General features: G+C 30.1%; 1 long non-coding RNA gene across 2 annotated transcripts; it reads right to left on the reverse strand.

Annotated features, from left to right (window-relative positions):
- Positions 1–663: 663 nt before the first annotated feature.
- LOC148781453 (uncharacterized) lies at positions 664–8,360 on the reverse strand. 2 transcript variants are annotated; one of them, XR_016059020.1, is made up of 8 exons: positions 8,235–8,360; positions 7,297–7,386; positions 6,233–6,322; positions 5,157–5,246; positions 4,076–4,165; positions 2,842–3,074; positions 1,908–2,000; positions 664–919 (listed from the first exon to the last, which is right to left on the reverse strand). It is a non-coding gene; the product is annotated as an uncharacterized LOC148781453 (long non-coding RNA). The 2 variants fall into 2 exon arrangements; XR_016059019.1 differs by lacking the exons at positions 664–919; positions 1,908–2,000; positions 2,842–3,074 and having other exon boundaries at positions 3,961–4,165.
- Positions 8,361–14,938: the final 6,578 nt, after the last annotated feature.

Below are 14,938 nucleotides of genomic sequence, written 5' to 3' on the forward strand. Positions count from 1 at the left end.
GGGAGAAGGCTTCTCTACTAATTTCTAGCCTACATTATAGGAGTTAAACATCCAATACTCATTACGTCCATTAGACGTGTTAAACATTCAATACTCAAGGTTTAACTCTATTAGAGGAGTTAAACATCCAATACTCATTAGCTCCATTAGAGGTGTTAAACATCCAATACTAAAAATTAAACCTCCATTGGTACGTAATTTAGCTCAAAATGACAAAAATAAAATCTGAATGTTTAGCTCAAGGATGTAAAATGCATCACATGAATCGAAATGTGGTAGAAGGCATCACACGAATCAAAATGTGATCTACGGTTAATCATGAGTTATAGGTTGCAGTTATTAAACATGATTTGATATTGGGTTATGAGTTGCAACTATTAAACATAATTTGATATTGGGTTATGAGGTTAAGCATAACAGGTTATGACCATGACTAAGCATAACTGGTGATGACTACATGCTAGCGCTCCTCCCTAGGTGAAACAAATATTTGTATACGCTCTAGCCTTAATGAGTAATGTTCCTCGTACGCACTCTAGCCTCACTGATGAATTTAGATCGAATAAAAGGTGAAGAAGAGGTGAGGAATTTAAATGGAATAAAGTAGAAAGCAATGAGGAGTGGTGAATTTTGCATTCTTGCGAAGATATCCTCGCATGCTCAGGGCGAAACCTTTAGATTTGTTTATTTAAATTGAATAAAGTAGCGATCAAATAAGAGTACTGGATTTTGCATTATTGAGAATATATCCATGCTCACATTCTACATTTATTATTTGCATTTATGTATATTTTCTTCACATTCCATCTTAGCTCCAACCGTGACTTACATCTATGATGACATGAAGGTGCTGCACATTCCAATCATTTTTTATGTCCGTTATCTTTGCTCTTCTGTTTTATATTATTCCTGAGTTTACCTGCTTGAAGAGGACAAATATTTTTATTTATTTGAGAGTAGTAAGTGTAGTAGAGAAGAAATTGTAATTAAATAATGAAAAAATAAATAAATAAAAGCAATTAAATGAAGAGAAGCTTAAAGAGGGTAAACCTTTTTATTTATTTCAGAGAAATAAGAAACCCAGAATAAAGTGTAATAGAAAAGAAACTGTAATTAACGTTAGTGTAATTAAATATTGAGAAAAAAAAAAGAGTAAGAGAATGCAAGAAGGAAGAGAATAAAGTATTATGCAGCAAAAAAAAAAAAGGATAGAGGAAGAAAAAAAAAAAGCTATAGAGGGGATGAAAAACAAAAGCGAACCAAATAGTAGAAGAGTGCAGAATTTATATTTTTATTTTTATTTATTTGAGAATAGTAAGTGTAATAGAGAAGAAATCGTAATTAAAGAATGAGAAGAAAAATAAAAAAAAGAGAGAGAGAGAGAGAGAAATAAATAAAAGCAATTGAAGGAAGAGGATAAACCTTTTTATTTATTTGAGAAATAAGAAACCCAAAAGAAAGTGTAATAGAGAAGAAACTGTAATTAACGATAGTGAAATTAAAGATTGAGAAAAAAAAATATAGAGTAAGAAAATGATAGAAGGAAGAAAATAAAGTATTATGCAGCAAAAAAAAAAGGAGAGGGGAAGAAAAAAAAAACAAATAACATAAAGGGCGTGAAAAATGAAAGCGAACCACATAGTGGAATAGTGCACAACTTATATTTTTATTTTTATTTAAATAAAATAAAATATGAAGAGATGCTTGAAAGTATTTTATTTTTTATTTTTTTTGGGTAATTCAGCAGTATTAACGAGCCCATACCTATTTTTTGAATACAGTAGCGATCAAATAAGAGTACTGGATTTTGCATTATTGAGAATATATCCATGCTCACATTCTACATTTATTATTTGCATTTATATATATTTTCTTCACATTCCATCTTACCTCCAACCGTGACTTACATCTATAATGACATGAAGGTGCTGTACATTCCAATCATTTTTTATGTCCGTTATCTTTGCTCTTCTGTTTTATATTATTCCTGAGTTTACCTGCTTGAAGAGGGCAAATATTTTTATTTATTTGAGAGTGGTAAGTGTAGTAGAGAAGAAATTGTAATTAAATAATGAGAAAATAAATAAATAAAAGCAATTAAATGAAGATAAGCTTAAAGAGGATAAACATTCTTATTTATTTCAGAGAAATAAGAAACCCAGAATAAAGTGTAATAGAGAATAAACTGTAATTAACGTTAGTGAAATTAAATATTGAGACAAAAAAAAAGCGTAAAAAAATGCAAGAAGGAAGAGAATAAAGTATTATGCAGCAAAAAAAAAAAGGAGAGGAGAAGAAAAAAAAAAACTATAGAGGGGATGAAAAACAAAAGCGAACCAAATAGTAGAAGAGTGCAGAATTTATATTTTTATTTTTATTTATTTGAGAATAGTAAGTGTAATAGAGAAGAAATCGTAATTAAAGAATGAGAAGAAAAATAAAAAAAAGAGAGATAGAAAGAGAGAAATAAATAAAAGCAATTGAAGGAAGAGGATAAACCTTTTTATTTATTTGAGAAATAAGAAACCCAAAAGAAAGTGTAATAGAGAAGAAACTAAAATTAACGATAGTGAAATTAAAGATTGAGAAAAAAAAAATAGAATAAGAAAATGATAGAAGGAAGATAATAAAGTATTATGCAGCAAAAAAAAAAGGAGAGGGGAAGAAAAAACAAACAAATAACATAAAGGGCGTGAAAAATGAAAGCGAACCACATAGTGGAATAGTGCACAACTTATATTTTTATTTTTATTTAAATAAAATAAAATATGAAGAGATGCTTGAACGTATTTTTTATTTTTATTTTTTTTGGGTAATTCAGCAGTAATAACGGGCCCATACCTATTTTTTGAATAAAGTAGCGATCAAATAAGAGTACTGGATTTTGCATTATTGAGAATATATCCATGCTCACATTCTACATTTATTATTTGCATTTATATATATTTTCTTCACATTCCATCTTAGCTCCAACCGTGACTTACATCTATGATGACATGAAGGTGTTGTACATTCCAATCATTTTTTATGTCCGTTATCTTTGCTCTTCTGTTTTATATTATTCTTGAGTTTACCTGCTTGAAGAGGGCAAATATTTTTATTTATTTGAGAGTGGTAAGTGTAGTAGAGAAGAAATTGTAATTAAATAATGAGAAAATAAATAAATAAAAGCAATTAAATGAAGAGAAGCTTAAAGAGGATAAACATTTTTATTTATTTCAGAGAAATAAGAAACCCAGAATAAAGTGTAATAGAGAATAAACTGTAATTAACGTTAGTGAAATTAAATATTGAGAAAAAAAAAAAGAGTAAAAAAATGCAAGAAGGAAGAGAATAAAGTATTATGCAGCAAAATAAAAAAGGAGAGGAGAAGAAAAAAAAAAACTATAGAGGGGATGAAAAACAAAAGCGAACCAAATAGTAGAAGAGTGCAGAATTTTTATTTTTATTTTTATTTATTTGAGAATAGTAAGTGTAATAGAGAAGAAATCGTAATTAAAGAATGAGAAGAAAAATAAAAAAGAAAGAGAGAGAGAGAGAGAGAGAGAGAGAGAGAAATAAATAAAAGCAATTACAGGAAGAGGATAAACCTTTTTATTTATTTGAGAAATAAGAAACCCAAAAGAAAGTGTAATAGAGAAGAAACTGTAATTAACGATAGTGAAATTAAAGATTGAGAAAAAAAAAAATAGAGTAAGAAAATGATAGAAGGAAGAGAATAAAGTATTATGCAGCAAAAAAAAACGGAGAGGGGAAGAAAAAAAAACAAATAACATAAAGGGCGTGAAAAATGAAAGCGAACCACATAGTGGAATAGTGCACAACTTATATTTTTATTTTTATTTAAATAAAATAAAATATGAAGAGATGCTTGAAAGTATTTTTTATTTTTATTTTTTTTGGGTAATTCAGCAGTAATAACGGGCCCATACCTATTTTTTGAATAAAGTAGCGATCAAATAAGAGTACTGGATTTTGCATTATTGAGAATATATCCATGCTCACATTCTACATTTATTATTTGCATTTATATATATTTTCTTCACATTCCATCTTAGCTCCAACCGTGACTTACATCTATAATGACATGAAGGTGCTGTACATTCCAATCATTTTTTATGTCCGTTATCTTTGCTCTTCTGTTTTATATTATTCCTGAGTTTACCTGCTTGAAGAGGGCAAATATTTTTATTTATTTGAGAGTGGTAAGTGTAGTAGAGAAGAAATTGTAATTAAATAATGAGAAAATAAATAAATAAAAGCAATTAAATGAAGAGAAGCTTAAAGAGGATAAACATTTTTATTTATTTCATAGAAATAAGAAACCCAGAATAAAGTGTAATAGAGAATAAACTGTAATTAACGTTAGTGAAATTAAATATTGAGAAAAAAAAAAAGAGTAAAAAAATGCAAGAAGGAAGAGAATAAAGTATTATGCAGCAAAAAAAAAAAGGAGAGGAGAAGAAAAAAAAAAACTATAGAGAGGATGAAAAACAAAAGCGAACCAAATAGTAGAAGAGTGCAGAATTTATATTTTTATTTTTATTTATTTAAGAATAGTAAGTGTAATAGAGAAGAAATCGTAATTAAAGAATGAGAAGAAAAAAAAAAAAAAAGAGAGAGAGAGAGAGAGAAAAAATAAAATAAAAGCAATTGAAGGAAGAGGATAAACTTTTTTATTTATTTGAGAAATAAGAAACCCAAAAGAAAGTGTAATAGAGAAGAAACTGTAATTAACGATAGTGAAATTAAAGATTGAGAAAAAAAAAAATAGAGTAAGAAAATGCAAGAAGGAAGATAATAAAGTATTATGCAGCAAAAAAAAAAGGAGAGGGGAAGAAAAAAAAAAAATAACATAGAGGGGGTGAAAAATGAAAGCGAACCACATAGTGGAATAGTGCACAACTTATATTTTTATTTCTATTTAAATAAAATAAAATATGAAGAGATGCTTGAAAGTATTTTTTATTTTTATTTTTTTTGGGTAATTCAGCAGTAATAACGGGCCCATACCTATTTTTTGAATAAAGTAGCGATCAAATAATAGTACTGGATTTTGCATTATTGATAATATATCCATGCTCACATTCTACATTTATTATTTGCATTTATGTATATTTTCTTCACATTCCATCTTAGCTCCAACCGTGACTTACATCTATGATGACATGAATGTGCTGCACATTCCAATCATTTTTTATGTCCGTTATCTTTGCTCTTCTGTTTTATATTATTCCTGAGTTTACCTACTTGAAGAGGACAAATATTTTTATTTATTTGAGAGTAATAAGTATAGTAGAGAAGAAATTGTAATTAAATAATGAGAAAATAAATAAATAAAAGCAATTAAATGAAGAGAAGCTTAAAGAGGATAAACCTTCTTATTTATTTCAGAGAAATAAGAAACCCAGAATAAAGTGTAATAGAGAAGAAACTGTAATTAACGTTAGTGAAATTAAATATTGAGAAAAAAAAATGAGTAAGAAAATGCAAGAAGGAAGAGAATAAAGTATTATGCAGCAAAAAAAAAAAAGGAGAGGGGAAGAAAAAAAAAAACTATAGAGGGAAAAAAACGAAGCGAACCAAATAGTAGAAGAGTGCACAATTTATATTTTTATTTTTATTTATTTGAGAATAGTAAGTATAATAGAGAAGAAATCGTAATTAAAGAATGAGAAGAAAAAAAAAAAAAAAAAGAGAGAGAGAGAGAGAAATAAATAAAAGCAATTGAAGGAAGATGATAAACTTTTTTATTTATTTGAGAAATAAGAAACCCAAAAGAAAGTGTAATAAAGAAGAAACTGTAATTAACGATAGTGAAATTAAAGATTGAGAAAAAAAAAACAGAATAAAAAAATGCAAGAAGGAAGAGAATAAAGTATTATGCAGCAAAAAAAAAAAAAAGAGAGGGGTAGAAAAAAAACAAATAACATAGAGGGGGTGAAAAATGAAAGTGAACCACATAGTGGAATAGTGCACAAGTTATATTTTTATTTTTATTTAAATAAAATAAAATATGAAGAGATGCTTAAAAGTAATTTTTTTTTTTTTTTTTTTTGGGTAATTCAGCAGTAATAACGGTCCCATACCGATTTTTTGAATAAAGTAGCGATCAAATAAGAGTACTGGATTTTGCATTATTGAGAATATATCCATGCTCACATTCTACATTTATTATTTGCATTTATGTATATTTTCTTCACATTTCATCTTAGCTCAAACCGTGACTTACATCTATGATGACAAGAAGGTGCTGTACATTCCAATCATTTTTTATGTCCGTTATCTTTGCTCTTCTGTTTTATATTATTCCTGAGTTTACCTGCTTGAAGAGGACAAATATTTTAATTTATTTGAGAGTAGTAAGTGTAGTAGAGAAGAAATTGTAATTAAATAATGAGAAAATAAATAAATAAAAGCAATTAAATGAAGAGAAGCTTAAAGAGGATAAACCTTTTTATTTATTTCAGAGAAATAAGAAACCCAGAATAAAGTGTAATTAACGTTAGTGAAATTAAATATTGAGAAAAAAAAAAAGAGTAAGAAAATGCAAGAAGGAAGAGAATAAAGTATTATGCAGCAAAAAAAAAAAAGGAGAGGGGAAGAAAAAAAAAAAAACTATAGAGGGGATGAAAAACAAAAGCGAACCAAATAGTAGAAGAGTGCAGAATTTATATTTTTATTTTTATTTATTTGAGAATAGTAAGTGTAATAGATAAGAAATCGTAATTAAAGAATGAGAAGAAAAAAAAAAAAAAGAGAGAGAGAGAGAGAAAAATAAATAAAAGCAATTGAAGGAAGAGGATAAACCTTTTTATTTATTTGAGAAATAAGAAACCCAAAAGAAAGTGTAATAGAGAAGAAACTGTAATTAACGATAATGAAATTAAAGATTGAGAAAAAAAAAATAGAGTAAAAAAATGCAAGAAGGAAGACAATAAAGTATTATGCAGCAAAAAAAAAAAGGAGAGGGGAAGAAAAAAAAAACAAATAACATAGAGGGGGTGAAAAATGAAAGCGAACCACATAGTGAAATAGTGCACAACTTATATTTTTATTTTGATTTAAATAAAATAAAATATGAAGAGATGCTTGAAAGTATTTTTTATTTTTATTTTTTTTGTTTAATTCAACAGTAATAACGGGCCCATACCTATTTTTTGAATAAAGTAGCGATCAAATAAGAGTACTGGATTTTGCATTATTGAGAATATATCCATGCTCACATTCTACATTTATTATTTGCATTTATGTATATTTTTTTTACATTCCATCTTAGCTCCAACCGTGACTTACATCTATGATGACATGAAGGTGCTGTACATTCCAATCATTTTTTATGTCCGTTATCTTTGCTCTTCTGTTTTATATTATTCCTGAGTTTACCTGCTTGAAGAGGACAAATATTTTTATTTATTTGAGAGTAGTAAGTGTAGTAGAGAAGAAATTGTAATTAAATAATGAGAAAATAAATAAATAAAAGCAATTAAATGAAGAGAGGCTTAAAGAGGATAAACCTTTTTATTTATTTCAGAGAAATAAGAAATCCAGAATAAAGTGTAATAGAGAAAAAACTGTAATTAGCGTTAGTGAAATTAAATATTGAGAAAAAAAAAAAGAGTAAGAGAATGCAAGAAGGAAGAGAATAAAGTATTATGCAGCAAAAAAAAAAAAAGAGAGAGGAAGAAAAAAAAAAAGCTATAGAGGGGATGAAAAAAAAAAGCAAACCAAATAGTAGAAAAGTGCAGAATTTATATTTTTATTTTTATTTATTTGAGAATAGTAAGTGTAATAGAGAAGAAATCGTAATTAAAGAATGAGAAGAAAAAAAAAAAAAAGAGAGAGAGAGAGAGAGAAATAAATAAAAGCAATTGAAGGAAGAGGATAAACCTTTTTATTTATTTGAGAAATAAGAAACCCAAAAGAAAGTGTAATAGAGAAGAAACTGTAATTAACGATAGTGAAATTAAAGATTGGGAAAAAAAAAATAGAGTTAGAAAATGCAAGAAGGAAGAGAATAAAGTATTATGCAGCAAAAAAAAAAAGGGGATGGGAAGAAAAAAAAAAACAAATAACATAGAGGGGGTGAAAAATGAAAGCGAACCACATAGTGGAATAGTGCACAACTTATATTTTTATTTTTATTTAAATAAAATAAAATATGAAGAGATGCTTGAAAGTATTTTTTATTTTTATTTTTTTTAGGTAATTCAGCAGTAATAACGGGCCCATACCTATTTTTTGAAATCGTTAGTAGTTTTTTAATGCATTAGGTGAGAATGGAGATTTAAATCTTAGCTAGTGCACAATTGGTACTACCACCATGACCCCAACCCCATTATCAGATATGCTTGAAAGTTACATAAAGATATGCTTGTAATGCTTTTATAGCACAAAAAATGCATAAATAATGAATGATTACCACATTAGAATCATGTTAATCAAAATCTTTGTCAAAAAAGAGAAAAATAATTAAGGATTATCATGTTAGAAACATGTTATTCAAAATTATTGTCATATTAAAAACATGTGATTCTAAGTCGTAAAAAACATCCAAAAGTGACTAGTATACTATAATACCAATTTTTTTTGTACAAGGACGTTGCAATCTTCTTTAGCCATCGGATGTGAAATCCAATAACTCAAAGTATATGATATAGTTCACAAAATTATACCATCTACTAGTGTTATTGATGTTATGAATATTATTTGCTTGAACTTGATTAATTGATAAAAAAGTTCTTATAGTATTGTTTCATGAAAAATGTTTTGATATAGCTGTAACCCCATAAAACAAATAAAGCCTAATAATAAAACTCACCAAAAATTGTTATTTTGGTATCGAAAAACTTTCAAATTGATCATTTATTCTTGAACTTTATGGTTCATCATCATCGTCATAACTTTTTCTCAACTATTTGGGGTTAATCTTGAACTTTATAGTTGTGAAAAAAATAGGATTTCAAGCCTTAAAAAATAATGTATATTGTAACACGTTATTTAGACCATCCATTTCATCCTAAAAATAAGTGTTTACAAATCTGCAAGATCTGTGCCATTTTTTAAGCTTCAAATTTCATAGTTGGTATTGAAATTTGATTTTAAAGTCATAATGGAGATTTTTTATTCCCAAAATGCTTTTTGGATGAGGATTCGGGGTGAGGCTTTACTTTGTTCTCATAAAGCATAGGCCTTATAGAAACTACATCCATGTTTTATTGTTTTCTTGAAATGAGGTAATGGCTTATTATCTTATTTGTATTGTGAAATGTACTTAGGACAAGTACATGTTAATAGGATGAAAATTAATAGTCTTGATTTATCTTGAGGAACCCATTCAATTTCTATCGTAGTGATCTCATCGATCAAGGAATATAAAAGTCGAAGTTAACTATAAAAAAATGATCCAATAAATTAGTCAGTTTCATTTTTTTTATTTTTATGAAATTTAGAAATTCATTTAATTTTTTGAGTTGTTCTGTCAGATCGATCACTCGAGATCTTTATTCTCCTCCCAAACCCAATGGAAAAAATTGGATCACTTATTGATAATGGTTATGATTTAGGTCATGGCCTATTAGAAGCCATACTGGTGGGATCCTCACCAATAGAAAAATATTATTTTATTTAACTATTATATTCAAATTCTCTATTCAATTATTATATCCAACAATTGAATTGAAAAAAAATAGAATATTTGGACTTTGTGCATGTGAATAACATACTCCCCAACACTCGCTTTTCACATCGAGCAGTTAATATTAATCTGGACTTCTTGTACTAGGAGCAAATGGTCTTATTTTATACATTCTATAAAAATTAAAACACTTATTGAGAATGGTTATGATTTAGTTCATGGCCTATTAGAAGGCACGCTGGTGGGATCTTCACCAATAGAGAAATATTATTTTATTTAAATATTGTATTCAAATTCTCTATTCAATTCTTATATCAAACAATTGAATCGAAAAAATAAATAAAATATTTGGACTTTGTGCTTGTCAATAACATACTCCCCAATACCCGATTTTCAAATCTAACCATTGGAAATAATTTGGACTTATTGTATCATGAGTAAATGGCCTTATTTTATATTATCTACTTAAAGAGAGGAGCAATTTATACAAGGTTTCAACCTTGATCAACCAAGTAAGGCACCTCAAAACTAAGTAGCAGTTGTATTGAAAATATTTGTAATGACTTCAAAATCTATGTCGATGGTTAATTATGAAATCTGGGGTTTCAAAAATGAAAAAGTTATATATTAAGTGTCAACCTCGTGCTATAGAAGTAAGGCATACATTAAAAATCCCATAGAAAAGGTTATTCCAAAATTGGAAAATCCTCCAATTGATAGTCTCGATCTCAAGATGCATGGATATGAAAAAACTGGATTTAAAGTCTTGCAAATAATACATTTTGTAACATATTAAATTGAACATCCATTTTTAAGATTTTCAAATGTTTTGTAGATCTACACCTTGGTGCTTTAAATTTTATAATAAGTGATGAAAATAGATTGTCAAACTATCACAACAGTTTTTAATACCAAAATTGCATATTTTGATAATGTTTGGAGGTGCGCTTTACTTTGGTTGTTTTAAGGTTGAATCCTTGTATAAACTGCACTATCTCAAATATAAAGCAGAATAAGAAAATGTACAAATACTTAAAAATCTTAAAAGTAGATAGTTCATAGAATATGTTACAAGATGCACTATTTTGATGGAAATACAGTTTGCTCCAATTGGTGCATGTTGTACTCATAATCGTAGATGCTCCTTTTATTATTTTAGAAAAATACCAATTTGGAAACTACGAACAAGCCGCAAAAAGTTGATAATTCAATCCATTCAACCATTTTGTAGCGAACTGACATAGGTACCATTGTTGATTACAAGTTCCAAATTTAAAGATGTCTCTCCTATTAAAAATTTTTTTTTTTTTTTTTTTTAGATTATGGAACAAGTAGATGGATCGCATCACTTGGCTTAGGTTATAGATAAAATGTTAAAATCCCTTGTGTTGCTCTAAATTTTGCCTAAGATATTTAATTGAAAAACATTTGGGGTTTGGGACTGCATTAGGTTAGCTTACCCAACATGAATGAAACACTTGGGATACTTAAGTGAAAGCTGAGAGAATAGTTTGAAAAAATCTATGAATATTAGAAAATCTTATAAATGAATGATCCAGATAATTTGTTACAATATGCACTATCTACGATACTTAAAATATTGTCTCCTTTTTCATATCCATACTTATTGAAGTGGAGATGATTAATTAGATGGTTTTCTTAACACAAAAAACATGAGGTTTTCGAGGTGTGCATGACTTATATAATTTAAGGTTTGCACCTCATACAAACTTTTTTCCTTTAGAAATGGATAAATGCTTTGTATGTTGTGAGACACGTAACTGCATTTGTGTACTCGTGAGGCAGGACAGTTCTATCTTAAAGATGAAGGGAAAATTGCATAAACCCCCCCAAAATCATCTATTCATTCAACTTATCGCCCACCTTTGCTTTTCTAACAACTTTTTTTCCAAAACTATGTTTCCTAGCAAATACCCCCACAATACAAAAAGGGAATTTTTTTTGACGAAGATACCCTTCCATTAATTTAAAAACTCATTTTCGGGTCCAATAAAAAAAATGTCGGACCGAGGTTATGAATGCCGGATCGCCCTCTCATAATTCCATAATTATCGGATCGCATTTGTAAAATGTCGAGCGCCAATCGACAGCAAAAATCCTTGGACTGCCATATACAAACGTCAGATTAGCCTCTCTAACCGCCGGACTATTTCTTAGAATGTCGGACCGGGGCAATTCCAGTGACACTGAACGCCGGACTGCCCCTTCAAAATACCAGACTGACCTATTAAACTACCGAATTGCCCCTTAGAACACCGAATTGAGGTAGTTCCAATGACACTGAACGCTAGACTGGCCCATGAAAACACCGGAGTGACTTTCCTCATTGCCGGACTGCCCTCATAAGGCCGGAACGGGGCAGTTCCAGCGACACTAAACGTTGGACTGCCTCTGCCAAACGCCGGACTGCCCCTTGAAAATGCTGGATTGACCTTCTTTATTGTCGGACCGCCCATCATATCGCCGGACCAGGGGAATTTCCAGTGACACTAAACGCCGGACTGCCCCTCAAAAACGCCAGACTACCCTTCCAAACTGTTGGACTGCCCTCAGAACGCCGAACCCGGTAGTTCTAGTGACATTGAACTCCGGACTGCCCCTAATAACGCCAGACCGGGGCAGTTCCAAATGACCTTAAATGCCGAACTGCCCCTTTAAAATGCCAGAACGCCCCCCTAAATTATCAGACTGCCCCCCAAAATTGCCAAACCGCCCCCCAAAATCTTCGGAGTGGCCCCCGAAATCGTCGGAATGCCCCCCAAAATTGCCAAACTGCCCCCAAAAATCACTGGACCGCCCCAAAACTATGTTTCCTAGTTAATGGAACATGTTTTATGTTTCATGTTTCATGTTTTAGTTAATAACGCACAACATGTACTTGATGTTTGAAAATTGGTAGCAGCAATGTACTGGACATCAATCTAAGTGTACACAACCACAGCTACAACATCATCATAAAGATTATCATTTCATGTTAAAATAAAAAAAAATATGAAAATCACATGTTCACATAAATATAATCCACATCCATTCTTAAAGTCTCAAGGTGCCCCTTGAATAGTATCATCCAAGAGAAATAGAAAAAATTCCAAGAACAAAAGTAACATTGGGAAAGTGTCTCAACTAACCAACTATCATTCAACAATTCCAACAGTAAGAAGAAGACATGCCACTTCAAAGTTAAAAAATCTATTAGAATGAGACATTTCATTAGTTGGCTACTATGATATAGTAGCTTCAATTGTACAAAAAAAATTGACATTTCACTCTTAGAAACTCAAAAACACATATCAAATGAAAAATACAACTCAAAATAAGGTTCATAGCCTTTGCAACTTGCATTAGTCACTTTTCAAATTACATATTTGAGTATCATCTAAAAAAAAACATGTCAATCATTTTCTTCGCTTCAGCCATTTTTTTGGCCAGCTTGCAATATCCTTTCCCTTTACATCGGGTTCCTTTCTAGTCCTTTCCGCCTAAACATCTCCCTCTCTTCATGATCACAAATTTCGCCTTGATTCTTCATGCAAGGGCGGCAGAACTTGAATCTGGTTGCTTTAGTTTTTGTCATTTATGTTCTTCGTTCTCTTCTCATTTTCGTCATCGGTTTTGCTCTCTCTTTCCTCATCTCCACCATCTCCCTCCTTAGTCTCGCTTTCATCATCTCCACTATTTACCTCCTTGCTCTCGCTTTCATCATCTCTACCGTCTCTCTCATCGCTCTGACTTTCGTCATCTCCACCATCTCTCTCCTTGCTCTCGCTTCCACCATTTCCCTCCACCCTCTCCTCGGCATTTGTCTCTACAGGAGTGTTCTGCAATAGTAAATCATGGGTCGCATGTACATAATGTTTTGATTCCCCTGCTAATACTTTACCTCTAAGTGCAGCTTGTAGCATCCCTATACAGGTTAATCGCTACAAGTAGACAATGAAAAATAAAATAGAAAATTATTTTGAATGCATATTAAGTCAATAAAAGATAAAATACATAAATTAGATAATATACCAATCTCCTATCGTCATCATGGCCTGCGAGGGTGGGCACATGGGATTGTGACTGCGAGGGGGGCACATGGGAGTATTTCTATAATCATGGCCTGCGAGGGAGGGCACATTTGATTGCGACTGTGGGGGGGGGGGGGGGTATATGACAGTTATCTAACATAGTACTACTGTCAATCATAAATGTATGTGCATCACCACCAATATAATCCACAGTCTCATCGGCACTTGATCGGAATTCTCCACGAAAAATACAATAACCCAATTTGTTATCACCCTTTTTTTTTTGTCATGCACAAATTTAGTAATAATTTACATTCCACACATCGCATTACAACATCTTAATACTAACCTTGAACTTGCAGAAGTTTAGCAAGCTATTAGCTTTTTTTTTTAAAGAGCTATAATCAAATTTTAACATGAGGTATGCATATTGTTGGGGGTATATAACCTACAAAAAACAAGAGCTGTGCATAATTTTATTTTTTAATGAATTAAAGTTAACAAGAAAAATATGATGGATTATTCATATCTAAAATTGACAGCAAAACAAACTCAGTTCCAGCCAGTAGAGTATAAATTTACAATAGGGAATAAAAATTTACAACTACTAAAATGGGACAATGTATTCTCTTTGATTTGCAGTGGACCATAGGGGACACATGTTTTGATCTTTTCATTTTTTCTAGCTTTTTTGTAAAAAAGGCAACTCTATAATCTCGAAATTCTCTCTGTAACAAATTCTCTCCTCTAGTCAAATTTTTGCACAGCTAACTTCACAATGAGACCCGTTTTTGTTACGATACCACATTCAATTTTTTATACAAAAGTAAACATTTTTTTTAAAAAAATTACAACTACCAATAACATCAAAGCCGTAAATATACCACATTTAAACCAATATCTATTCTTTTAGATAATTTTAACAAAGTGGATTATCAAGATTGAGAACAGATACACATGGATTCAATTTATTCTCTCTGATTTGAATCTTCAATACATGCATGAAGAATCTATCTAGCCATGAAAGGAATGTCATATAATATAAATCATCAACAATTTACCTAAATAAAATCCATAAAAGTTAAATTACATGTGGGATCAAAGAGAAAACCATCTAGAAACCACTACCCCGATTTATTATTTATTTTTACAGGAAGGACAATAATTTATTTTTTATTTTTACAATAGTAAATTCTCTTTCGTACCTGTGGCCTGATTTAAGGTTAAAATCGAGCTCAATTGCTTTAGCTTGGTTTGAGGGAGTTTGGTT

The sequence above is a fragment of the Amborella trichopoda genome, chromosome 7 (assembly GCF_054954075.1).
Source record: "Amborella trichopoda isolate Santa Cruz 75 chromosome 7, AtrichopodaSantaCruz75HAP2 v2.0, whole genome shotgun sequence".
NCBI classification, from domain to species: Eukaryota; Viridiplantae; Streptophyta; class Magnoliopsida; order Amborellales; family Amborellaceae; genus Amborella; species Amborella trichopoda.